Source organism: Mus musculus, chromosome 4 (assembly GCF_000001635.26).
Source record: "Mus musculus strain C57BL/6J chromosome 4, GRCm38.p6 C57BL/6J".
NCBI classification, from domain to species: domain Eukaryota; kingdom Metazoa; phylum Chordata; class Mammalia; order Rodentia; family Muridae; genus Mus; species Mus musculus.
In genome coordinates this window covers 99267266-99292967 of record NC_000070.6, presented here as the reverse complement: position 1 = coordinate 99292967, position 25702 = coordinate 99267266, and the positions used below count along the sequence as shown (strand labels likewise).

The window sequence follows — 25702 nt, the reverse complement described above, 5'->3', positions numbered from 1 at the left end:
TGAAAAACCAAGGTGAAGACCCCAGTTAGCCTCTGTGCTGAATATTGCTTGCATGTGTATTTGGCCTGAAGATGGTTGTAAAGAAAGGTAAGGAACAGAGAATGAGGGGTGGGAGGGGGAGGGGAATGAGACCCAATGTAAATGATGAGAGGAGGGGAGGGGAGGGGAGGGGAGGGGAGGGGAGGGGAGGGGAGGGGAGGGAATCTGTAGTCAAGTCTACTTCCTTTGTGTTTGCTTCTTCTTAACTTTAAGGTCAATTTTGAAATGATCCTTTCAAGAAAATTATGCCAGGGAAGTGGTTACACATTTTAATTCATTGGGTTAGTCTGAGATTGTTTTCCTTTGGATTTTTAACCACATGCTTCGCCTTTCACTGAGCTGGGACAGCCCGCTAACACAGGAAGCTTTCAAAAGTAACGAGCCAGGCCTGCTGGCTCAGGGCTGCACTCAGCTACTCAGAAAAGATCGCAAGTTCAAGGACCCTGGAGAACTTTGAGACCTGTGTTGAAATAAAAGGTGAAAGAAAGGGATGGAGGCAGGCACTGATACGTATTGATAAGCATTAATATATATATATATCCATTGATATGTATTGATATCCATTGATATGTATTGATATGCATTGATGTGTATTGATATGCATTTATGTAGCTCAGTGGGAGCCTGGCTTCTCTGAGACCCCAGGTTTGATCCCCCAGTACCACACAGAGAGCATACATTTAAGTGTCAATAGAGCACACAGAATAGGACAATGGTGCTATAGTGTGCACTCGACCTTATTCATAATGGAATTTGAACTTGGAGTGGTGCACTCCAATCCTATTCTGGGACTAGCTGTGTCATAGTCCTGTAACCATGACAACAGACAAGTTCTCTAGCTAGGTCCCCAAGGCCTTCTCTGAGGTTGTCATATCCATCTTTCCAGGTGTGAGTGAGAATTAAATCTAAAGACTGATGTAAAGATCATATCTATCAGGATTCCCCCAAAGTGCTGCACAAGGCACTGTAAGGCTGTTATCACTGCAGTTGGTAATCATTAGCAAGTGTGAGAAATTATATTGACAAAATACAAAACATCACCATATTCCTGTGCACAGACAAATAGCAAGGTGAGGCTGGGGAGATGGTCCAGGGCTTAGGAATGCTGGCTGCCCTGCAGAGGACCTGGGTCAGATCTTAGCACCCCCATGGCTGCTCACAACAACCTGTAACTCCAGTTCCAGGAGACTGAATGCCCTCTTCTGGCCTCTGTTGGCATCAGGCATGCGCACAGTACATGTACATACATGTAGGCAAACACTCATACCTATAAAAAGTACAAATAAATATTTTTTTAAAAAATATCATCAAGCAATGTCACAGTAGCTAGTATATTGAAATTACATTCTATTCTAGCCAGTGTAATAAATTTGTCATGTGTCATATATTCCAACATGCAACCCTTTGAAGTGATACTATTACCACCCACAATGAGCAGATAAGGAAACCGGAGTTTTCTATGATGGACTGCAGTGTCTTTCTAAAGAATTTCTAAGTGCCAGAGGCCACATCAGAACTCAGACCTGTTTCATTCTTCATATATCCAGATGGGTCAAATTCTTGTCTTTCTCCCACAAACCTCAATATTTTAATATTTGAAAATATAATCTATCTCAGTTCCTATTTCTCCTTTATTTAATTTTAAACAGGGCTTGAAGTACTGTACAAAGCAATGGCCTGCATTATTTTTTTATTCTAAGCACCATATGACCGGACACATTATAGTCAGGAGAAGTAGGGACCAGCATTGCCTTCAGGGGATGTCACAGTACCAGAGTTTAGTACCTGAACTTGTTAGTAATGTAACCAGGACCAGGGTCTGGGTCTCTCAACTCCCAAGTTGAATATTTCCCACATTCCCTCTTGGGAAGGATGTGAAAAGATGCTGTGAACCCAACACATTAACCAAATCTGGTATGCAAGGAAAATTTACATTTATTGAGCATAGAATAGGTATTTTAGTGACGTTTTACACTTTAACTTATTTAGCAAAGGTATTTTGAGCAAATATATGCATGTGCCTGTTCTTCACGCACACCTGGCAAGTGCTTAGTACTTAACACGTGCTCAGTATATTTGTTCAAGGAAGTAAACGTTTATATTTCACAGAAATATCTCTTCTCTATTTTTCTAGGATGGAGGGAGAGAGAGGAGAGTGGAAAGAAGGGAGGGGGAAGGGGAAGAGAGGGAGGAAGAGGGGAGAGAGACAGAGAGAGGGGGACAGAGAGAACCAGAGGAAGAGAAACAGAATGAGAGAAACAGAGACAGAGAGACAGAGACCCAGGAATACAAGCAGACCCCAGGATGCAATGATCTAGACTGGCCCGACTTTGTGAAACTTATTTCAACCAGAAAAAAGGATGGCCAGGGAAGATTACACAGCATACTAACTTGGGGTGATACTCCCTAGCAAAATGTCCCTACATTCCACTACCTTACCAGGCATGGCTAATGGATCACAGCAGTTTCCCTGCTAATCCTGGAGTGCCTTGCTCCCAGCAACTCCTAGTAACTTATCAGAACTGATACATATACTGAAATCTATTTGTCACCCCTGATAGGTTATAAACGTTTGCCTCTGTGGCCCTAGTGGACCCCAAACCACTTTAAGCTGTTTATTTTTTGACTCAAAGAGTTCAAGAGGCTATGATCTCTATACCGCAGGGGTCTGGATGGATTATTACGAGGCTGTGAACCCCTCAGATACCTTATGAATAATCTTGGTACTACTACTCGGAATTAGTTAAAACGACCTTGCCCCAGAAGGATTGAAACAAAATGATCTTAAAGCTGGCCTGGGTCCTACAACTGGCTTTTCTACCTACACAGGGCTAAGAAGATCGCTGACACAAACCTGTGTGTTCAAAGACTCAAAGAAACCTTGATTTCAAACTGGTAAGTGAATCTCTTTTGCTTACAACCAAGGCAGGCCATGTGTAGACAATTAATTAAGCATTCCTAAAACAGACATTTATAGCGTATCAGGATTTTGAAACAGAACTTTTTGTAACTATAGATTATGCCATACTTAATGTGGTCACATACGGTAAACTTTTAGACAATGCAATCCCATTGACCCCTTGAGCTAAGACAAAACCTGCTTTATTAATGTACATAACAGAGGTTAGCCATTAAAGGGGCAGTGAAAAAACCACTGATGGTTGAACATTGTCCTGGCTTCATACAGTGTCACTATAAATGTCATTATTTAGACCAAATGTCTACTGAGAGAAAGATGTTTAAACCATAACTACTAAGCAATACAAGAGCTCATCACTAACAGTCTGGACAGGGAAGGCAATACGGGGACATAAATGCTACTTGAACAGAAGGCAAAGCATCCAGAGGTTCCCATCCAGAGTGAGATTGAAGAACTTAAGCCAACCTATAAGCCAGCAAGACGGCACCACGGGTGATGGTACTTGATACCAAGCCTGCTGAGCTGCAGTCAATCGCTAGCAGCCACGAGGTGGACGGCCAGAACTGACTCCTACAAGCTGTCCTCGAGTGTTTACGGAGTTTAGCTGATTCGGATGAACGTACACAGGATGCTACTGTTGTTCTTCAGGGAGTATGGAACCTTCCACAGCACAAGCCTCAAAACCAAAGGAGAGTGATGCACTCCCAGGTGCAACTGACCCCATGGCAGAGAGAAAGAAAAATGGAAAGGAGTTGATGGTGCTTGCTTTTGTTTGCTTGTTTGTTTGTTTGTTTGAGACGGACTCTTGCTGTGTAGCCCAAGTTGGCCTCCAAGTTGATTTTCTCTGTCCCTCCCTCAAGAATGCTGAGATTACAAGCATGTGCTACTGTGTTCTGCTCTGTCCTTTGTTTGTTTTTTTTAAATACCACACATATTTATCAGATTTCCTAGAATCAGAAAAATGTCCATGAGCCCCAAGGAAGAAAAGAGTTGTACTTCAGACACGATTGTTAAAAAAAAAAAATGTATGATGAGGAATACCGAATGGCAGAGAAGCACCTGAAAAAATGTTCAACATCCTTAATCATCAGGGAAATGCAAATCAAAACAACACTGAGATTCCACTTCACTCCAGTCAGAATGGCTAAGATCAAAAACTCAGGTGACAGCAGATGCTGGCGAGGATGTGGAGAAAGGGGAACACTCCTCCATTGTTGGTGGGATTGCAAGCTTGTACAACCACTCTGGAAATCAGTCTGGCGGTTCCTCAGAAAATTGGACATAGTACTACCGGAGAATCCCGCAATACCTCTCCTGGGCATATATCCAGAAGATGTCCCAACCGGTAAGAAGAACACATGCTCCACTATGTTCATAGCAGCCTTATTTATAATAGCCAGAAGCTGGAAAGAACCCAGATGCCCCTCAACAGAGGAATGGATACAGAAAATGTGGTACATTTACACAATGGAATACTACTCAGCTATTAAAAAAATGAATTTATGAAATTCCTAGGCAAATGGATGGACCTGGAGGGTATCATCCTGAGTGAAGTAACCCAATCACAAAGGAACTCGCACAATATGTACTCACTGATAAGTGGATATTAGCCCAGAAACTTAGGATACCCAAGATATAAGATACAACTTGCCAAACGCATGAAATTCAAGAAGAACGAAGACCAAAGTGCGGACACTCTACCCTTTCTTAGAAATGGGAACAAAACACCCATAGAAGGAGTTACAGAGACAAAATTTGGAGCTGTGACGAAAGGATGAACCATCTAGTGATTGCCATATGCAGGGATCCATCCCATAATCAGCTTCCAAATGCTGACACCATTGCATACACTAGCAAGATTTTGCTGAAAGGACCCAGATGTAGCTGTCTCTTGTGAGACTATGCCAGGGCCTAGCAAACACAGAAGTGGATGATCACAGTCAGCTATTGGATGGGTCACACGGCCCCTTATGGAGGAGCTAGAGAAATTACCCAAGGAGCTAAAGGGAACTGCAACCCTATAGGTGGAACAACAATATGAACTAACCAGTACCTGGGAGCTCTTGTCTTTAGCTACATATGTATCAAAAGATGGCCTAGTCGGTCATCACTGCAAAGAGAGGCCCTTTATATGCCCCAGTACAGGGGAACACCAGGGCCAAAAAGGGGCAGTGGGTGGGTAGGGGATTGGGGGGGTGGGTATGGGGGACCTTTGGGATAGCATTGAAAAAGTAAACGAGGAAAATAACTAATTAAAAAAAAGAATTAAAAAAAAGTGTATGAGGCCAAATACGTGTCCAGTGTGGGCTTAGGTGCTGGGCCCTTTCCTGAGCATTTCCCACAATAATCCTGGAAGGCCGACACTCAGGAGTGAAGAAAATGGGGCATAGGAGGTGGCACCCTTACCCCAAGGTGCCGCCTGCCTCCAGCAGCTTGCTCTACTGACATGGAACATTTCAGTTTTGTTCTGTTCCAGCAGGAGAAGAGAAGCACGTCCTTTCTTCCTTCTGCCTGTAAATGAGGATGGGAAGGGATTTTCCATCCCATCATCCAAAGTCGGGTAAGCACATAGGTAGTTCTGCTTTAAAGCAAAGACGGGGCTAAGCCATCCTGACACCGTCTTTGAAAAGCTGCGTTAGCAAAGCCTGTAATAATCCAAATGAAAATGATGACCTTGTCTCTTACACACTTGTCTTGAGGCTGACTTGTACAGTTCTAATGCGGGAAGAGATGTGACACCTTCTGATGATGCAGACCATCGGGCGCCACCATCAGTTGGCCACCCTTTCTTCATTCCGTGGAAGGTTTCTGATGCCTTCTTCCCTATGTCTCTGGATGCTGCACAGTCCCTGGATAAGTCACACCGCGGTCAAACTTGAACGGACACCAACACATTAACATCCACTGACTTTAGCACTGCGACGCTTCCACAATGAAAGTTCATGTGCAAGTGGGCACATGCACCCAGCCACACCAGATAAGACTAGACCACCACCATGAGAGTTCCTGTGTGTTTGGGTTTATATGTTATTAAGCCACCCAACTGATCTCTAATGACAGCCTGCTGACACTGTCTGACCTAGGTTGACAATCTGGATAGAAATTGTAGGGTTGGCTGTTCAATGGCTGTGACTTTTATCAGCACTGCTTTTGGGCCTCAAATCAATTCTCTCTGTTTACAGACCATTTCACAGCCCTTTACCTGCAACATCACTGGTGTCAGCCTCATAAATACTTAGGTGTATATAATGCTTGAATTAGCATAATAGTCTAGGCTCGAAGCTCTTAGCCCAAAGAAGGACACGTCAACACGCTCTCTTCACTTAAGCAATTAAGAGCCATTATGCTGCTTCAGTAGAAATATCATCAAGGTTAAAGACAATCCCAAACAGCCCTCTCACCTTTTTATTCTGAGTCTAATAAATGAGCCATAGAAATTGAAATGTTAGTAAACACTCCTAGTTGCAAGCTCTTTCCGGACCACGCTTAATCAGCTCCTCGGTCAGCAGTCGTTTGCAATAGATTTAGAAGCGTGGATATTGAATTGTTCATTTACCGCAAGAAAATTGAGTTTACCAGTTTAATTTCCAAGTCACAGTGGACACCTAATGCATCTTTTGCCAGATTTAAAATTTTTCTCGGCATCAAGTTACATAGAAATATTCCTGCACTGTATTCCTGGCTCTAGCAACTATATTTCTGAATATGATAATGATGTTGTGGCTTTTAAATGTTTATCATTAGTGTGTGTGTGTGTGTGTGTGTGTGTGTGTGTTCGCACACACACACGCACAGAAGTCCAGGCACAACCTTGAACGGGTAGCTTTTGCCTTTCACATGAGTTCCGGTGACCAAGCACAGGTTGTCAGGCTTGCTCAGCAAGCACTCTGGCCCACTAAGCCACCTCACCATTTCCGTTTTGAGTTTTGAACAAAGATATTTCACATGTCTTTCCACATTGTTTTCTTATAATACTTTTTAAATGGCATTACTGAAAGTTTTATAAATCTTGGCAAATGCATAGAGCTGAGCAATTACCATTCTGGTTATTATCCCAGAACCATGACTGGGGAACTCACATAGTAGCCCCCTTCCCTACTTGCGGTGGGGACCCACTGGCCTTCAATTGCTGGTTTTACTTTTTTAGGACTTCAAATAACGAGAATCAGACAGTGCCCAGTCCTGCATACTTGCCTTCTGGACTTCTTTATATCTTTTCTCTCAATCTTAGCTGTAGAGAGCAATGCTGTGAGAAACACAAGTTGAGGGGAATCTAGCATGGGACTAACGGTTGATATCCCCCCGGGGCTGCAGCTTCCTATTCTACTAGAATAAAAGACTCCACAGAGCTGGTCGGAGGTCTGAATACATCAATGAACCAGTCCTTAGACAAGGCTCCACAGGTATTAGGTCCTTGGATTGGCCGCGCTCTGTCCAGTCTTTTAACTCATTAGCCAGCTGCTCACCACGACACTCGCTACTACACCTGATTCCAGTAACTGCCAAAAGACACAGGAAGTTTCTTCAGGCTTTGACAATCGTCTGTAACTTGACTGTAATGGTGATTATACAACTGGATACATTTATCAAAATGAATCAACTACACACTTAAAACTGAATAAAATGTAATTACATAATATATTACATATTATAATAAATTATATTATTAATTAATTGTATAATAAATAATATTAGATTAAATGTGGGTTTTACAAAAATCAAAAACTATTAAGCATGGGAAGTGTTTGAGCATATTCCTGGGGAAGAATGCCATGATGAGAAATAAGCTTGCCTCTTGGCTTCATCAGCAGAGCTTGCTGCTGTGGTCTAAGAAAGGGTCAGAGTCTGTCCTGGAAACAGCAGCTCTTATACAGTCAGGATGTTCAAGGAAGCAGGAAGTGTTGTCTACAAATCACTGTCTTTGTTGACTTTTTAAAAGGGGTTTGTTTGGGTTCTTTTTTACATTTATTTACTCAGTGGCGGGTGGCGGTGGGGGGGGCATATATATAGGTCGGAGGATAACTTTGTCGAGTTGATTCTCTCCTTCCTCGATAAAGAAATCAGGTCATAAGCCTTGGTGTCAAGAGCCTGAGCCTGTGTGTTGACTTTTTAAGGTTAAAAAAGCAGTGGTACAATGTCTGTGTGAGTAGCGTGAGGATACCCAGGGACGTGTAAGACAGAAAATGCAATAAACGTCCACTACATTCGCCATTTTGAACCATCGGTTTCAGCATGTCCACTTAGAAAATGTGGAATATAAACAAGCAACCCTGAGTCAAAATCAGTTATTGCAGTGGAGGAACATACCTGTAATTCTAGCACTCAGGAGGCTGAGGCTTTTGATCACAAACTCCAGGCCCGTCAGTGACACATATTAAATTCAAGGTAGTCTTGGACTACCAGTGAGAACCTGTCTCAAAAACAAACAAACAACAAACAAACAAACAAACAAAACAAAAACAGAAAAACAAGGTCTGTGGGGTGTAGCTCAGCTGCCAAGCACTTGCCTGGCATGTGCAAATTAAGGCTTGATTCCCAGTTCTGAAGAAAAAAAAAAAAAGGTTGATTAACGTTTAATTGAAACACTATTTTCCTTGGGACATTGTCCCCAGATGTCACCGACATTCTGTTCCCAGTCTCAGTTAGGCAGTCACTCTCTTTGGTACTACCTTTTCTGCACTTGCCTCCATCGCAAACACATTTTAGTTATTGTCCGTGAATCTGTCCTCTTCAGACTGCAGACCTTGGAAATAAAGTCCTTTTGGCTTATTTGTACTCTGATGTTCTAGTGTGACTTGAGTGCAGTCTTTGTAGTCCAACAGGTAAAATCTGATTTTCAACTCATGCCAGTTCAGCTCCCCCACTGTCTGTGGGGGCTAGACAGATTACTTAGACTTTCAGGCCCCCACACACACACACACACTTAGCAAACTCACTATAACAGTGGTTCCCAGGCATAGGACCATGTCACTATTACGTGCAATAGACTCTGGCACTGTGGCTCATATATGGTAGCCCCTCCAAAAGCCCAGTAGGCGCCAGCCTTACTATTACTACAAGACCTGCTCTCTGTTCATTTCAGTCCCTCTGTTCTCTGTGTGTTCTGTGTTATGCTCGCTCCTCTAATGCTACAATTTGTGCTGCAGCTACTAGATAGCAAGGGAGAGCAACAGTTTTGAGGCCGGGACATGGACTTTAATTTCTTAACTCTGTACAAGGCGCTTGGCCTCTGAATGCTTCCACCCGTGACGTGAAGCTTCACGGGCTCCGTGTCTTTAGCTTGCTCTGAAGAGTCCGTGAGATCAAGCACAGTATAAAGTACCTAACATACGGCAGATGTTCTACTGAGTGCAGCGTAGGTTCAAATCCACCCTTATTTCTCTACCCAATCTGGTTTGCTTTCCCTTTCCTCTCTGCAGATCTAGACACAGTCTATCCTCCAACATACACCTAAATGTGTATACATACACAAACAATTTGATATTACTATCCATTAAACCCCTGGCATAGACTGAGGCCTCCCTAAGCGTGATGGCTAGGATGCTCTGAGTATCCCTTGCTGAGGCTGTGGAGGCCACAGGGACAGCCACTCGATAAACCTCCTACAGTCAGAAGGTAGGTAGAGGCAGCAGTTCCACCAGAAGATGTGAGGTAAACACCACTTGCCCTCAGTCCCAGCATCCTTCTTCACATAGCTTGGTGGTCTCTCCCAGAACTGACTCTAGGTGATCATGAGACCATAATGACTCATGGTTGAAACAAGAATATTTTTCTGAAACACAAGAGATCCATGAGGATTGGCCTGGGATGGGTTTTAATGGTTCAATTATTAGAGTATGGGACGTTGCATCTACCACACAAAATTGTCCATACTTAATATACTTAACAGGGGCCAAAGAGGAGGTGGCTCTGTGGATAACTATTGTTGTCACCAAGTCTGGTAACCTGGGTTCCATTCACAGGGCTCACATGATAGAAGGAAACAACGTGCTATTCCATTTGCATTCACACACATATGCATGCACACACACATAAATATAAAAAAATTTAAAACATACTAGTAGGTAGCAATGAATATAAGCTTTATTGCTTTTGCAGTGCAAAAACCTGAACCTGCCTCTATTCAAAGCTACAAAAGGAAAACCTAACTTTTCATGCTTTTCAGGTTGTGGGTAAGGGGGAAAAAATGAGAGTTGTAGGTCTAGCCAAAGTGAAATATTTATCTTTTAGATGATCTATTGTGCTCCTTTGTGTAGCTGTATAACAAGGCTAATAAAATGAGCCGATGGCATAATAAAGGTCTTCCTTGCTGTGACGAGCATTCTGACAGAGGATCATCACCAAAGCATCTCTGATATTCCAGTAGTGAAATCAAGCCTACATCAAGACCTGGGGAGCCTATAAGCAGCCAGTTCCTAATTTTATTCTGCCTGCTTGGACTTATGCAAGGGGAGAAAAATGACAAATAGCCACAGAGATTTTCTTGACATTGTGCTTAACTGAAATTTCAAAATAAATCAGTCGGGCTCATTTTTTAAAGACTTACAACTAAATTATCATTGGGTCGTTTTGTTTTGTTCCTGACTGGGTTTCTGAGGGACTTGTGGTGAGATACAGAGAGATCTGAAAATGGACCACAGTGCGCAAACATTGCAGTTTGGTTTGATTTAGTCTAACTCTTGTGTAATAACTTTCTTTGAAGTGTGGGTTGAGGAGCAGGTTAGGAGCCCGAGGCCACAAGCTCATCTTGTTCTTGTTACAACTCGGATGCCCTGCAGTCCCCGCACTATATATCAGAGGCTTGGCACAGGCGTCCCTGGGCTCATCACGAGTGCAGCCCTCAGTCCCTGCACAGCAGAGCTGTTGAGAGACAAACAACATGGTTGTGTTTGCTGGGGAAATCCTGCTCCTTAAAGACAACAGAGGGGTCTTGGAGGAGCCTGCGAGTCAGAGGAAGCCAAGGAAACATGGTTAAAAATAATCCACTTTACAGAAAGGCCAGTGGTTTCCCTGATCTCGGGAGAGGTGGCACCAGTTTTCTGAATGCTGCCTGGCTGCTCTGTGGAATGGTGACTTCCAAGCAGCTCCTCCGGCATGAGGGATTCTCACGTGATAGGGAAACGTGCACCCTGGCAGCCTCAGGTCTCACGTCTTCATTGGCAAAATGGAGGATTGTGTCAAGTGATCTCTCAGGCCTCATCCTACCATGAAATTGGGCAATTCCGGCCCTGGGACACCTTGAACCCACCTCTGAGTCCATGAGCATCAGAGTCTACAGAGGAAATCCTCTGTGAAGAAGCAATAGTCCAAAGAGAAGTCACAGAGGCTGGACACTTCTAAGGCAATGACTCCTGGGCAAGGATAGGGAATAAGGTTTGTTTTCCAACCCCTGAAGCCATTAAAAGATAAAACAAGAGCCAAGAGGAAAGTCATCTTAAGTAACGAAAGGCCACCAGTTCAAGTCAGGAAGACTGTTAGTGGGTGATACTCTAGGCCTTGAGTACTGTGTGCCCACCTCCCAACAGGGCTTACAACGATTATACACACACACACACACACACACACACACACACACACACACACATCACATTGTCTTTTAGCCAGGGCTTGAACCATTGTGAAATCAATGGGGTATATAATGAGGTGCTTTCACATTCTCTGTCTGTCTGTCTCTCTGTCTGCCTGTCTCTCCGTCTCTCTGTCTCCCTCTCTCTCCCCCTCCCCATCCTTCTCCCCACTGTGGGATATGAATTAGGGAGACAGAGGTTTCCTCATCTGAACACAACACAGAGGAGATAATATGCTTAGTATAGGTGTAGGAATGAACGGTGAGACTGAAGTGACAAAGCCTAAAATATATCCAAGTCAGCCAGGAGTGACACAGCAGGATCCCGACAGCAAGAACCGAGGCTGAGGGCAATGGAAATCTTAGCTTAGCTGATGTTCACGAACTAAAAGTACCATATATAAAAATGTGCTCACAGATTCTAAAAGTCAATTGAACAGAAGAAGAAGAAGAAGAAGAAGAAGAAGAAGAAGAAGAAGAAGAAGAAGAAGAAGAAGAAGAAGAAGAAGAAGAAGAAGAAGAAGAAGAAGAAGAAGAAAAGGGGAAGAAGGGGAAGAAAGAAAGAAAGAAAGAAAGAAAGAAAGAAAGAAAGAAAGGAAGGAAGGAAGGAAGGAAGGAAGGAAGGAAGGAAGGAAGGAAGGAAGGAAGGGGAAAAAGATGTCTCAGATTTGGTGGCCAGAGACTCTGTACCATCTAACTGCTAAGAAACAAAACACTCTGGGATACACTGTTGAACATACCCATGGTAACCTTGGCTACTTTGGCCAGACCTCTGCAGTATTGTGGTGTTCCCCTGGGAAGGATCTTAAAAAGGATACTTGTATTTTTTGTTTTGTTTTGTATTTTTAAACAGGTTTTCTGTGTATAGCCCTGGCTATCCTAGAACATGATCTGTGGGCCAGGCTGGCCTCAAACTAACAGAGATCTCACTGTTTTTGCCTCCCAAGTGCTGGAATTAAAGGTGTGGGCCACCACTGTCTGACACTTTTATTTCAAATGTGTTTGAGGAATATGACCAAGTTGGTAAGGAATCCAGGAACCACTGAGATAGCTTAGCTGTGGAAACCTGGGGAGTCAAATGTCAACTTTAGTTCCTGAGTACGACTCTCATGGTTTGGTAAGACAGACGGCGGGGTGTAAAGAACTCTTACCACCTCCTGGGTGAGGGTGGGCCAGGTATCCAGTTCTCCATGACTGAAGGTGGATTTCAGCTGGGGCTGATCCTCTATTCAAGAAGCTTCAGAGATGGTTGATGTTAGCGGGAGCTTGAACTAAATGATGTCCAAGATTCTCTTAAGCTGGGCTCTGTCCTGAGAAACCATTCAGTTCTGGAGAGAGAGCCCTGGCCTGCACTGGCCTATGAACTGGAGAATGAAAGCCCCATCTTAGCAGATGATGAAACACCACATTATTTAGACTTAGGGACAGCAAATGAACTCTTAAGGTACAAATACGGTTTGTCTTCCTCATGCTCCCAGGAATAAGCAATCACATTAGTTTTGCCTAAGTCTCAAGTATGTCCCAGAAGCCCTTTCTTCATTTCCATCTCTGCATCCCTTGTCTTAATTCGGGGTACCTTCATCTCACCCACAGACTCTTCTCACGCTTTCCTAGCAGACCTGTCCACTCCAGGTTACTGTGTGTAGGGCAGGCACAGTCATTTCAGAAAGCACTAGCATTATAGAGCCACGCTCCTTGTTTAATATCTCCCCAACTGACAATGTTCAAGCAGTATCAGCTCTCAATGCATAGAAGGTCCTAGAGCCCAAGAGCCTTCTCACATATCCACCCCCAAACACACACACACACACACACACACACACACACACACACACACACACACACGTTGTGCTTTTTCAATGCCAAATTATGAGTAATTTTCTGCACGTGGGATACTGGAGCACCTCTACCTCTCTCCCCCCCCCTTCCCTCCCCCTCCCCCCTCCCCCTCCTTCTTCCCGGACTAAAGGTGTACACCACTACTTCCAGCTACATCTTTCTTTTCAAATACTCTTCTCATTGTTTTGAACGCCCTTGCCCCTTCTTCAGTCTCCACCCTACAAAGTAGGGTGTTGGAGGGAGATTCCTATTTGTATATTTTCAGATAATAGTTTTGTCTAGGTATATAGTCTTTCTTTTATCCTTTTTTTTTTAATTTTACCTTTAAGAACAAGAACTCATCCACAACCCACACCATCTTCCAGAGTTAATTATTCCTTCCTACTTGGCACTTCCATGACTTTCTACATGGCTCTCTTGTTATCCATCATCAGAGGTCCTCACTATTCTTCGGTTCCAGATGTTGTCCACTATGCAACTGGGGAGCTGCTGCCGCTAGCCGACGTTATTGGGGAGCATCCAAGCTGGCGTTCTTACCTTGGGAGTGGCTACTGGAAAGAAGATCTTCACAGCTGCAGGCCTGGATGAAATCATCACGGAGGATAACACAAAAACCTAAACAAGAAATCCAGAGCATCTCATGTTTACAGAGTAGAAGAGAAAGTGTGCCTGTGGAGGAAAGGCAAGAATCAGGGTAGCTCAAGCCGGGGAGTGTAGACAGAGCAGGGATGAAGCAGCGCAGCTCCGGTGGACCAAGTGAAAAACAAAAAAAACAAACAAACAAAAAAAAAAACTAAGAAACGGTCACTGCGCTTAGTCTACACACAGAGACTCCGGGAGGTTGACGCGAAGAGCAAAGTCTCACTTAGGATTCCCAGCAAGCCTCCACGGCCAATACAGACCACTTTCGAGAGAGAGAGGTCCAGGAAGATGGGTATCAGCACAGACCACACAGTACAGCAAGGGTATGCCTGGCAGGGTCGTGCAGTTCAGAAGTACATCCTGCCTGGGAAGATAAGAAAAAAACAGAAGAAACCTTTTACAGGAAGTCAGCCAGATGTCAAGAGAGACCCTGGGATGTTTCTAACCTATTATACCAGAACTCTATCCATCCCTGTTCTCCCCACAGTCTGCTGTATAGCTGGCTACAAGACACACTTTCAAATTCCGTTCTTCTAGGACTTAAGGACGCTTACGGTGCCTGAGTACGGTGTCTGGTGGACTGTATTAGGATTGACTCCAGGATGCAAGTGCATTCCTCACCGAGAGCCAGCCAGAGCTGGAGTGCAGCTCTGTCTTGTGGACATGTGCTGTGTTTAGTCCTGAACAAATATCTAATACGCAGGTTCAATGTGGCCATTTATCTCCTGGCAGGAAAAAAAAAAATCTGTGTTCTATTACTAAGGTATTAAGCCCTCTTACCTATTCAGTAGTTTACAGCTGGGTCTGATGGCATGCACTTTAATGGCAGCCAGCATTAGGAAGCGGAGGAAAGAGGATTCTGAGTTCCTGTCTGTATGTCAGTCACAGGCTATACAGCAAGCTCCAGACCAGCCTGGCCTGTAATGAAGCCATCTCACACCCAAGAAAAAGATACTGTTTCCTCCCTTAGTGTTGAAGGGTGGTATGGTTCACTGTGCCCACATAGGGAAACAGCATCCTCAACAACTCTGATTTTAAAGACATACTTAGATTTGGGGGAGTACAGAGCTGTTCTTTATAAATGGGAGGGGGCAGCATCAGAAGAATACCAAAGTTAAACAAAACATCAGCAAAAATGGGAACCCACTACCCAGATGGAGCTGTGACTAACTCCAGGGAAAGAAACTGAGAATTGTTGAAATCAACTCTATCCTTGGAGGGAACATTACCTAGTTAGTAACATGGTCAACCAGCTTATTCTAGATGTTAAAAACTCTCAGGTGAGCTGGGTATGACGGCGCATCCTTCAGTCCCAACATTCAAGAAGCAGATGAATCTCTATGAATTCAAGACCAGCCTGGTCTGCAAAGTGAGTTCCGGGCCGGCCAAGGCTACATAGAGAGACTTTTGTCTCAAAAGGAAAGCAAATCTCAAAGCTTCCAGGTGTTGGTGATTTTACTTCGAGGCCTTGCTCAGAACAGCCCTTCTGCAGGTAGCAGATCTGAGATCTGAGACCTGAGATCTGCCTATGAAATCTAGTGGGCAAACTCAGCTCTAGTCACATGGAGTTACCTCAGGGGATGAGAATTTATTATCGCAGTGTTTGATAGAATGTAGGTGTTTGCTTTAACCTTCATTCCAAAATATCTCAGTCACTAACTTAGAACATTCTGACCAGAGCTGGCAATCTTTTGTTAAACAGAGCTACAGTAGAGATCGTGGTCTCAAACTCTCAGAGATCTACCCGCATCTGCCTCCTGAGTGCTGGGATTAAAGGTGTATGCCACCGCTGCCTGGCAAGATCTTATTGTCTACCTGGGGCTCATCTGGGCCTCATATCAACTCTGTGTCAAGTGGAGCTCAGGTTACAGTCACATCACACTCTCCCACACATCACATTTTACCACAAATAACATTTGTGGGATTAGTTCTTATTGTCCCACAGATCTGCCTGTTAGACACAAACCAACCAATTTATCACTGGTGTGTGTATATTCAGTTTCTCCTTGTTCCTTTTTAGTCAGAATAGATGGGTGGGGTGAGGGGTACCTAAAAAGCAATGGCATATTCCTAATGATGTAATAACATGATGCCTCATACCGCCTTCTAGGCCAGTGTTTTAAAACCTGGAAAGAATGCTGATCCACAAAAGAAAGACTCTATCAGGAGCCTATGAGCATATACGAGACTCTGTCCCACTGATGGACAGAAAGGCTTTGGCAGTAAATGGAGCATTTCAAAGTTCCATCTGATAACCTCCTCCCCGCTTTAATCAACCTTTGAATACAACCAGTGCACAGACCTGGGTGGTTTCTCCTCTGCCCACGGCTGGCAGGTAATGCCACATCCACCACGAAAAGGCTCGTTTCCCCAGAACCTCCCCAGCAGTACATGGATAGAAATATGGATTTTTTTTTTGTACAGCACAGAACTTAAACATAATCATATTACTATCCTAGACACCCATTAAATATGATTCAAACAACGCCCATTGGAAGTCCTAAAAACCTTAACCACCAGTTTTACTTCTAAAATAAAGTAAACTGCCAAAAGTTCTGATAAAAGTGACAATTGATATTTTTAAGTAGTGGAGCTGAAATTTCCCTATAGCAGGAGACAAAGGAATTCTTACCCAGGTAAGTGGAGAAGCACCAATAAATTTAAGGTAGCTTACGCAAGTTAGCAGTAATGAATGTCAGCCTCTGTTTTGTCATGAGAAAAGATCTTTCTGCTGCTAAAGGAGACTGATTTAGATTATGAATAGCTGTAGTGATTTGCAAAAAATGGCTCCAGAGAGAAAGAATGAGGCTCCATATACTCGTGGCACTTGAGGTTTCTGCCCTTTTTGTTGAAAATTAATTTGTCCTGTGGGTTATTGGATTCTAGCTCAGCCAATGTATATTGCTCAGTCATCACAAATTTACTTAAAATTTAGTGTAGCTGAAGTTCATTCAACAAGACAAAAGTCTACAGTTGAAAGCTTCTAAAAATCTTCTTTAAAAACTGGCTAACAGTGTAATTGAAAGTGCTGGAGTCTAAGTAGATTCACATAATGTTTTGCAGGTATCAATATATACTATATTACCATGCTCAAAATGGATTTTTCTCTTGTTTTCCGAGGGAAAAGCAGATAGAGAGAATTTATCACCCTGCGGTGAGGGAACAGGGGCTCTAGGTTGCAAGTGTCCACATTCCCCAAGTCCATAAATCCCTGCACCGGGATTAGATTCTGTAGTACGTGTCAGGATAGCTCATTTGTCCACCTACTTTTGAATTTTAAAACAAATGTTTTGAAGGCAAATAGACTGAGAAACTTCTACTCCTAAACCCTGAAGATGTTAACGGTGAAAACACTGAACTCCCCGACATTCTAAACCCCTGCTTGGTTAGACAGCTCACGGTTCTGATGTTGCAGTACAAGGATTCAGGACAGAGAGGACCTGGGTCACAGGAGCCACACTTCAGACAGCACTGTGCATAAGGACAGTGCTCCTCTACCCAACCAAACCAACTGGAGGAGAAAGGTGGACACTGCTCAAGAGAGAAGCTCTCGGGAGAAGATGAACAGATGAGAACGTGGCATATATCGAAGAAATTGGGAGAAACAGCTTTTGGGTAATTCTTCCTTTAAAGTGATTTCCCTTCCTCTTGACTCTGTTCCTCGTTTACTCATTTAGATATCCTTAGTACTTAAAACACACGAAGATGTGTTTGATAATCTTTTTCCCCTTTGAAATTTTAGATAAATGTCAAAACGTATTCAATAGTTAAAAATCACACCAGAGAACCGCAACAGAAATGGAGGCCTTGGGGGGGGGGGGCTAATTAAATTAATGAGACACAAGCGGCAACAAACATTGTTCATCTCATTTACAGATGAAACATCACTAGGCAGCAAGACTGTTTCCAACAAAATGTCCTGCTACATGGCAATTAAGAACTAAACCCAGATGATAGAAAAACATTAGGCTGTGTACTGCCATTAAGATAAGAAAGCAAATGCTATTCAGAGCAACCTAAACCACTTCGAGAGAGAGTTGATTTGTTTCAGTCCTAAAACCCTGATTTGCAGTGGACTACACAACTGATGCACTCTAAAGAGAGCAGCGCATGGCTTGAGACACAGCTGGGCAAAATGAGATCAAGTGCTAAGCTGATTGCATCACTAGGGACCGGAAGTGATATGTCAAAGGACCCCTTCCGGGCCAGAAGAACCTTCAAGCTTTTATCTAGGACCCCTCGTTCCTCTGAAGATTTATGGGCCTTGCAATAGATATGCATCTTATATAACTCTTTCTTTCCGGATTAAAGAGAGTCAATTCTGAACATGCTTCTGATTGGCATAATGTGGGATTGCAGATGATCTCAATTTTTACGTGCTAAAATCGAACTTTCAGGAGAAATGAAAATGACTGTGCCTGTCAGGTGCAGGCGGGAAAGCATCTGCAGACATCAGCCCAGCCATCTGATCTGTTGCTGAGACTGATCCCTTTGCCCTAACCTGTATCGGCCAGGTGTAATCTGTACACCCTTAACCAGGAATTAAAACTCTCCAGGCTGCTGCTACTTTAATTGATTGATGCTAAAAGTTTAGAAAATACAGCCTACCCCTCGATCACAGAGCGCCTTTAACCAAGCCTTCTCTTTCACAGCAGCACCCTCAATTGAAACTGGCAGAGCACATTTTTAGCTTTCGAGCGGCTCTGTCATTCTACAAGGAATGTGTCTGCCACTTCACAGGATAGCTTGAGCTGAAAGACATGTACTTTGAATCAGAGAATCAATAGAACGCTTAATGGACAATTAGGAGAACAGCTGTAGGTCTGTCAGAGCCCCATCTGTACACAGCTCAAACAGCAAGCCTGGACAGGGCGGGCAGACAACATCCACTGCTCCAGGGCACTGGCCCTGGGACAGAGTCTCCCTCTCAGCTCTCATTTAATGTGAATATAGTGTTCTTTTTCATTACAAATTTTAACACGTGTAGAAAATTATGGAAATTGCTTAAGCCATTTGTCAACTTATATCATGTGAATTGATCAATAAATTTCACGACTTTGTTGTTAATGTAGATAAATTTTGGCATTTAATTAAGCACTAGTGAAAATGTGGCCACTTTTCATTTCAGCAGATGCATCTGTAATACAGAACTACAGGGGTAAATACAACCCAATCAGGGCTTAGCGCTAAATATTTATAGACAATGTAGCAATTCCAAAAAAAAAAAAAAAGACACAAAAGATTTCTACAATGAAACAATTGCTGTGTGCAAAATCTGAACTGAGTCCAATAGAGTCTACAGGAGCTGTGAACAGAATCGCAACATTGTAACTCCACTAAAGGACTGCTTCTGTTTTTCCTTCAGAATTCTGCCCCTACAGTAAATTTATACTCCGTAGAAATAACTTCAAATTCTCTTCACAGAATGAATCTAAATATTAAAAGACAGTTCTCTAAGTTTGTAGACATGTATTAAGATTTCCTTGTTAAAATATGCCAATCCTTTTCTATTTCTGTTAGTTAGTTTATTTGAATACCAACTGGGGTGTTCTCCTACAGAAGAGAAGGGAAGTCTGGGATGCTAATTTCTTGAACATAGACATGATTTTGGTTACAAGGCTGGTCAAGAGCACACTGGGGTGGTAACTGGGGACAAGATGCCAGACAATGGAAATGGCAGGATGAACTTCTTAGGCTTCCTCCATATGACCTGAGGGGCCCCAAGATGAAATCCTTGCTGCTGACAGCCAGAAGCCCCATAGCCTTAACCCTCCGTGGCGGAGTCTGACATGATGAACTGCTGTATCTCATTTGAGGGGGACAGGCGCCTCTTGGTGATTCTGCTGCTGCCTTCAGGGAAAGAGGGACTCATAATCCCGTGGCTGTCTTTACAGCGCAATCCGCCCCATAATGCCTTTCCCACCATTGTCTGCCGGCTTTCAGCAGGAGGCTTGGCTGGCTGGGCAAGGGCTGCGTTTGCAGAGAAAAGCCGGCATGGTGCCTGTGTGTAAAACCTTTGTAAGTATTTCAAAAAAAAGTTTAGGGAATTCAAAGCTGATCTCTCAGTCCTGTTTTTATAATGCTTCCATGTCAAATTGGCCACCATGGCTCCGGCAGCTTGGCACTTTCTGTTGTTTTGGCAGAGTAGGACCTAGTCAGAGATGACTCTCTAAATTCAGACTCTAATAGAGAAATGAGAATTAAGCAGCCAAGGAGAAAATGGATAGGGTCTTTTTTGCAGAACAAAATTACCCATCTAAAGTCCCAGCCAAAATTCTTTTTCTGGAGCAATCGTGTGCTCATGTTTCTTTTTATACTGAAATTTAAATTTCCTAGGACCCAAAAGTCATTTTTGCACACCTGAAAGGAAAAGGGGTGGGAACCTGTACCCCAGCTCTAACACAGGCAATTAGGAATCCTCTGTAATCTCTGAAATGGAGGCTTCATGAAGTCATAATACAAGTGGTTTTTTTCTGAGTTATCTACTTCTGAGACTTTGCAGGAAACTAAGGAAACTCACTCTTGCTTATGCTAAAGAGATATTGGCATTTGTTGAGTATTTTATGTGGACACTGAAGAGTCAATAAAGTTAAAACATTGTTGTAAAAAAAAAAAATTAAGATCCCCTAAAATCAAGATTTCAGAAGATTAAAGATGGTCACTTCTCCTGACAGTAAATGCCATCCATTCCCTTACACCGGAGTCTAGGCTGGCCTTTAGAATTGTCTTCCCAAATTGTTTTATAGCAAAAGAGGCACTATGTCTATCCTAGCCCAAACCTTTAAAAGGCCTGGAAGCTACTGTTTTGGCATTTTTCAGAGTCAATTGTTATGCTGGGGAAACATTTAGGTGGACTACTAACTAAAGAGATCACTTGGAAATGTTCCTGAATGACGGCACCCACACTCCCCAAGGACGACAGTTGGCTGAGTGACCACAGAACAGCAGAGGAGACTCACGACTGAGTCCACCCAGCCCACAGAATCATGAAGAGGAGCAACTTCTACGGTTAATGGAGTGCATTTGTAAGAACGCACAGAGCTGGAGAGGCACAGACGTTTACATTCCTCACACAATGCCTCTGATGTTTGCAGGGAATAATTAATGTGTTCAGAAATTATGCAATCTGTTATACTTCATTTTGACTTATTCCAAAAATACAGATGACCTAACACTGTTACATGGATATTAGAGAGGTGGAGGAGGAAGAGGGAGATGATATATAGAGAGAGGAGACAGTAAGTTTAGAGGATTGTTTCACTACAATCAATAACGGAAACTTCCATTCTTTCTCAAATTCCTCATCCTTTTGAAAGCATGGTAGCTGGAACTGACACCCACACCCCTATGCCTCTTGAAATAGGAACCCAACAAGAAATGGAAGTCAAGACATAAACCGGCCGGGAGGAGGGCAAGAATGTTTTTGAAAAGATGCTTAGGTTAATTCTCTCTTCTATTGGCTCACTATTCTCAAAGCAGTATCAACTCCCCAACTCTACATCAATGCTCCAACTGGATACCAAAGAAAAGCAGTTTCTGAAACAGTACCATCCTCTCTGAGGAGTATGGGCTTGAAAATCAACCAATGCCCCAGTTTATTTAAGCCTTTCTTTAAGATGCCAGCAAATGGGTGGCTATTTGTGCTGGTAATATTAAAAGTGCCAAACAAAAGCTAAATTGTTCTTCTTGCTGTTGTTTTGAAAGGCTCTTCATTTAATTACTGGGCAAACTACACACCCAATTTAAACATGACCAAGTGTCCAGGTTAAAACTGTTGAACTCCATCTGGTAGGATTGATCAATGACCATGAGTAACTTATAAACCTTCAGACTTGCCATCGAGTGAATCCTTAAGACCCAACTTCGTTCTCCCCAGTGTCTTCACAGGCACTTGTATCTTCACAGGAACTTGTATCTGATTTCATTACCAGTTTTCATAGGAATCCATTAAGGAATAGGACAGGTTTGCTTACGCTCATTGGGCCAGGAATCGCTTGATTCTGAAACTTGTGTGAGAAGGTGTGGTGAGAAGCCCAGTCAGTGTATGGTGCATGATGCTGGAGGGAAGGAAAAGAGGAAAACTAAACCCTTTTGAAGAGATTTATTGTTTTATTTATATTGTCTTACTTACACATATGCATGTACCAGTGGCATGCCTGATGCTAGGGGATGGCATCGGATTCCCTGGAAGTAGAGTTACAGATGGTTGTGAGCCACCATGTAGGTGAGGGAACCAAACCTGTGTCCTCTGCAAGAACAGCAAGTGTTCTTAACTGCTGGGCCATTGCTCCAGCCCCAGAAACTACATTCATTAAAATAACTTTTCTGTGAGCTACATGGGCAAATTAGACCAACAGAGCAGCCCTGTCATAAACAGGTGCATAACTTCAACAAGAATAACTTTACCATTGGGGACTGATTGGGTTGAATAATTTTTAAAAGTCCTTTAAAGCTCTGCCACCTCTCAAAGGCATGCCATTGTGTTTCAGGCTGCCTTAATTAATCCCTTATTGCAATCACCTTGGTACTAATCCAAAATTCTTTCCCTATTGCCCAAAGGCAGAAATGAATATATCCTTAATCTAATATTTTAGCTCTAATAATCTAATATTCAAAAACCAAGATGACTGTGTGAGACACTTCCTGCAAGAAAGCATAATCATGGCCCTTTTCACTCCACTGTGGTACAAGAGTCTCCAAGAACTATGACCATTTGTCTTTCCCGTGAGGTCTCCAAGAGTTCATGGCAAGTTAGTCCACACTTTGCTCATGGGAAAGCCCCGAGAGGAACTGAGAAAAGGTGCCGGCTACAAACCCACTTGTTCCCACGTTATGTCTAGAAGTGACTCCAAACGTCAGGGTGTCTCAGCAGAATGCTGAAACATTCACTTGTATCTAGGAAAGGAACAATGTGGCTCACTGATTCCAGAAAACTCAAGTTTGGTAGTTTCAGCCACGAGTAGAGTCACCAAATGTGGGACTGAATCCTGCATGTGTTATTCACCGGCCAGGTATCTTGGGCAATCTTCTTAACCTAAGCCTCCATGTTCTTCCTTGGAAAGCATGGAGAGCGTAACATGACGAAGTGTACGCAAAGTGCCTGGGTTAAAGACTCAGTACAGGGCCCAGAATAGCAAGAACAGAACAGATTATGCAATCATGCAATTAACTATACAATTAAATAATTAAGATGTGAGCTTTAGCAGAACAGGAACCCTGTCTGTTTGATTCATTTTTTTCCTCAAGTGCAGACATGATGTTTAAAGATTCTTATTCTAGCCTATGTCTCTACGCTATGTAAAAGTGTTATACTGTCCATCTCCCAGAAATCGCTTGGTTTGAGCTCTGTATCTTTTTACTCCTCTGCTTACTACTAACAGGCAATAAGTCACCCAAACGGGGGCCGGGGGAAGGGGAGTGTACCTACCCCTACCCAGGGGCTGACAGCAAGTTAAATCTCATGAGCATGAACTAAGACACCCATGTCCCACATGGGACAAGAGACTTGGAAAGAAGGTAGTTTTGGAAGCTGGGCAAAAACAAACAAACAAACAGCAAAACAAAAGACACTCAGAATTCACATGACTAAAGCTCTTCACTCATTATTCTGTTATTTACCATATATGCCATTATGACACACATTCACCTCTCACATTAAGAAAAAGCGTAGTCAGCGGCACCCAGCATTATCAGAAAACAAAATGAAGTTTATAACACATTGTCTAATGCTTTCTCCAAGGAATCCAACCTGATTTTGGAACACACCAGAAGATCTATGATCAAAGGCCGGTAACCCGGGCTGGCAAAGCACTGCAGCCCACACTGAAGACTTACCTTGGGTTCACTTCCAAATGATGACACCTGCGGTGTTGTGGACATCCAGTTAAGGTGATCCTATTCCAGCTCTAACTTGTGTCTAGCAAGTCATCACCAGCCAAGCGAGCCAGCTCTGTTGGTCTCTTCAGACAGTGACACAAAACCAAACAAAAGCACCCATGCTCCAAAACAAGACTACTGGATATAATGTTAACTGCTATCACCGTAGTCTCCATGGCTACTAGCAGAGTTAACGACAATGAAGATATAAGTAAGATGATCAAGATAATAGGGTTTGGTGGATGGGGGGAAGCATTGAGAAAACCTGTGGAGAGGAGGCTGAACCACACAGGAAACTGGTATAGAGGACATTTTCTCAGTAGGTAGCTAAGAACACTCACATGGCAGGACCACATCGGAGCCGAACTGACTTTGTCATCTTTTCCCATTCGGACTTCTGTAAGCAGCAAGATAAGACGTACACAGAGGCCATTTTAATGAATTAGCATTAGCATTCATTAGCCTAATCTGGCTGAAACTTGAGTGTCTTGCTCTTGTTCTGAGGTTAGATGGACTGAGTGACCTAAGATCTTCCAGATAGTTCTAAATCTTTGGTGAGCTTGTGGCTTTCATGAGGTTTTTTGGTTTTGTTTGTTTGGTTGGTTGGTTGGTTGGTTGGATTTTTTGTTTGTTTGTTTTGATTTTGTTTTTGAAATTCTAAAAGACACTCTACCAAGATGCAAACAATTATAGCAGCTTCAGTTCCTTAATGTATCCTTGGTTTTGTGGTGAGCAGGATCACCAGCGCCATCAAGGTCTGTCTGTAGTTTGGGAAGAAGCAGATTTGAATAAGAGATGTGAGTTTGGCTCCATTTTCAGAGCATATCAAATAATTGTAATACATCACAGAGAGCCAAATGCTAGTTCTTCAGAACGTGATATGTATACAGGCATTAAAATGTATATTAGAAGTATATTAATACAACTCTATTTCAACACATTTAATTCTTAAATGCTACATATACTTGTTTAATCTCCCATTTTAAAAGTAGAAAAGGTTAGATTATAACATCAGGTTAGCTCTCTTTGAAGCAGGTAATAATTAAGTTGATTCACTGTTGCAATTACTGTCAAATCCCCCTTAATTACCAGAGACTTTATAGCGGCTTCATTACACGTCTGCCATAATGCATCGTGGCCCTAAGGAGAGGTGTCGCAGGAAATTCTGCATAGCATGGATAATTCTAACCCGAGGTTACAGCTTCCAGCAAAAGCTCCCACACTGAATTTATCTTTTTTCGACATTTCTCTCTGTTACTTGAGCAGTTAAACTGAGGTAACACACTGAAACACCTACCAAACTTTAAAAGTTACAATTGATTTCTCCACAGCCATTTAAAACAAAACAAAGGGGGGGGAGGGGCAGAGAGAGCAAAGGATGGAGAAAGGATGAATTACCCATCAATTACCGCCCCCACAATCATTCCGTTATCTTAATGATGTGGCGTTCATATAGACACCAAATCTCCATACCTAAGCCAGACCTGTGTCTCCGCATATTCCATATCTTGTGGATATTTTTTTTAAAGATGAAGACAAAAAAATTAACTGAACTCTAATAGATAATCCCAAAGATAATTTTTTTAATATTTACTAGTGATTTTTACAACTAATTTCTGGGGAAAGCCATCATTAAAATACAAACATCATTTCGAAGTTTTCCTAGCACTGCTTGTATTCACTGGAAAAATCTTTACAAACCTTAGCCTGTGAATTGAACAAAGTTCAAAACAGATAACAGAATGCTTCTCAAAGATTCTTTTCTTTAAAGCGAGGAATTCACCCCCCAGAACATGTTCGACTCAGAAGGGGCCTCAGTG

General features: G+C 42.8%; 1 protein-coding gene across 6 annotated transcripts in view; it reads right to left on the bottom strand.

The window, feature by feature from the left end:
- Positions 1-25702, bottom strand: part of Atg4c (autophagy related 4C, cysteine peptidase) — a 108100-nt gene that overhangs the window by 4291 nt on the left and 78107 nt on the right. For 2 of the 6 annotated variants that reach the window (XR_376316.4, XR_003954943.1), the window contains 3 exons: positions 13902-14370; positions 12677-12889; positions 8267-10819 (listed from right to left, as the gene is read on the bottom strand). The gene's annotated coding sequence lies outside the window, so the exon portion shown is untranslated. The remainder of the gene's footprint in view (positions 1-8266; positions 10820-12676; positions 12890-13901; positions 14371-25702) is intronic. The other 4 variants (XR_867865.3, XR_867860.3, XR_867862.3 and 1 more) reach the window with 4 other exon arrangements.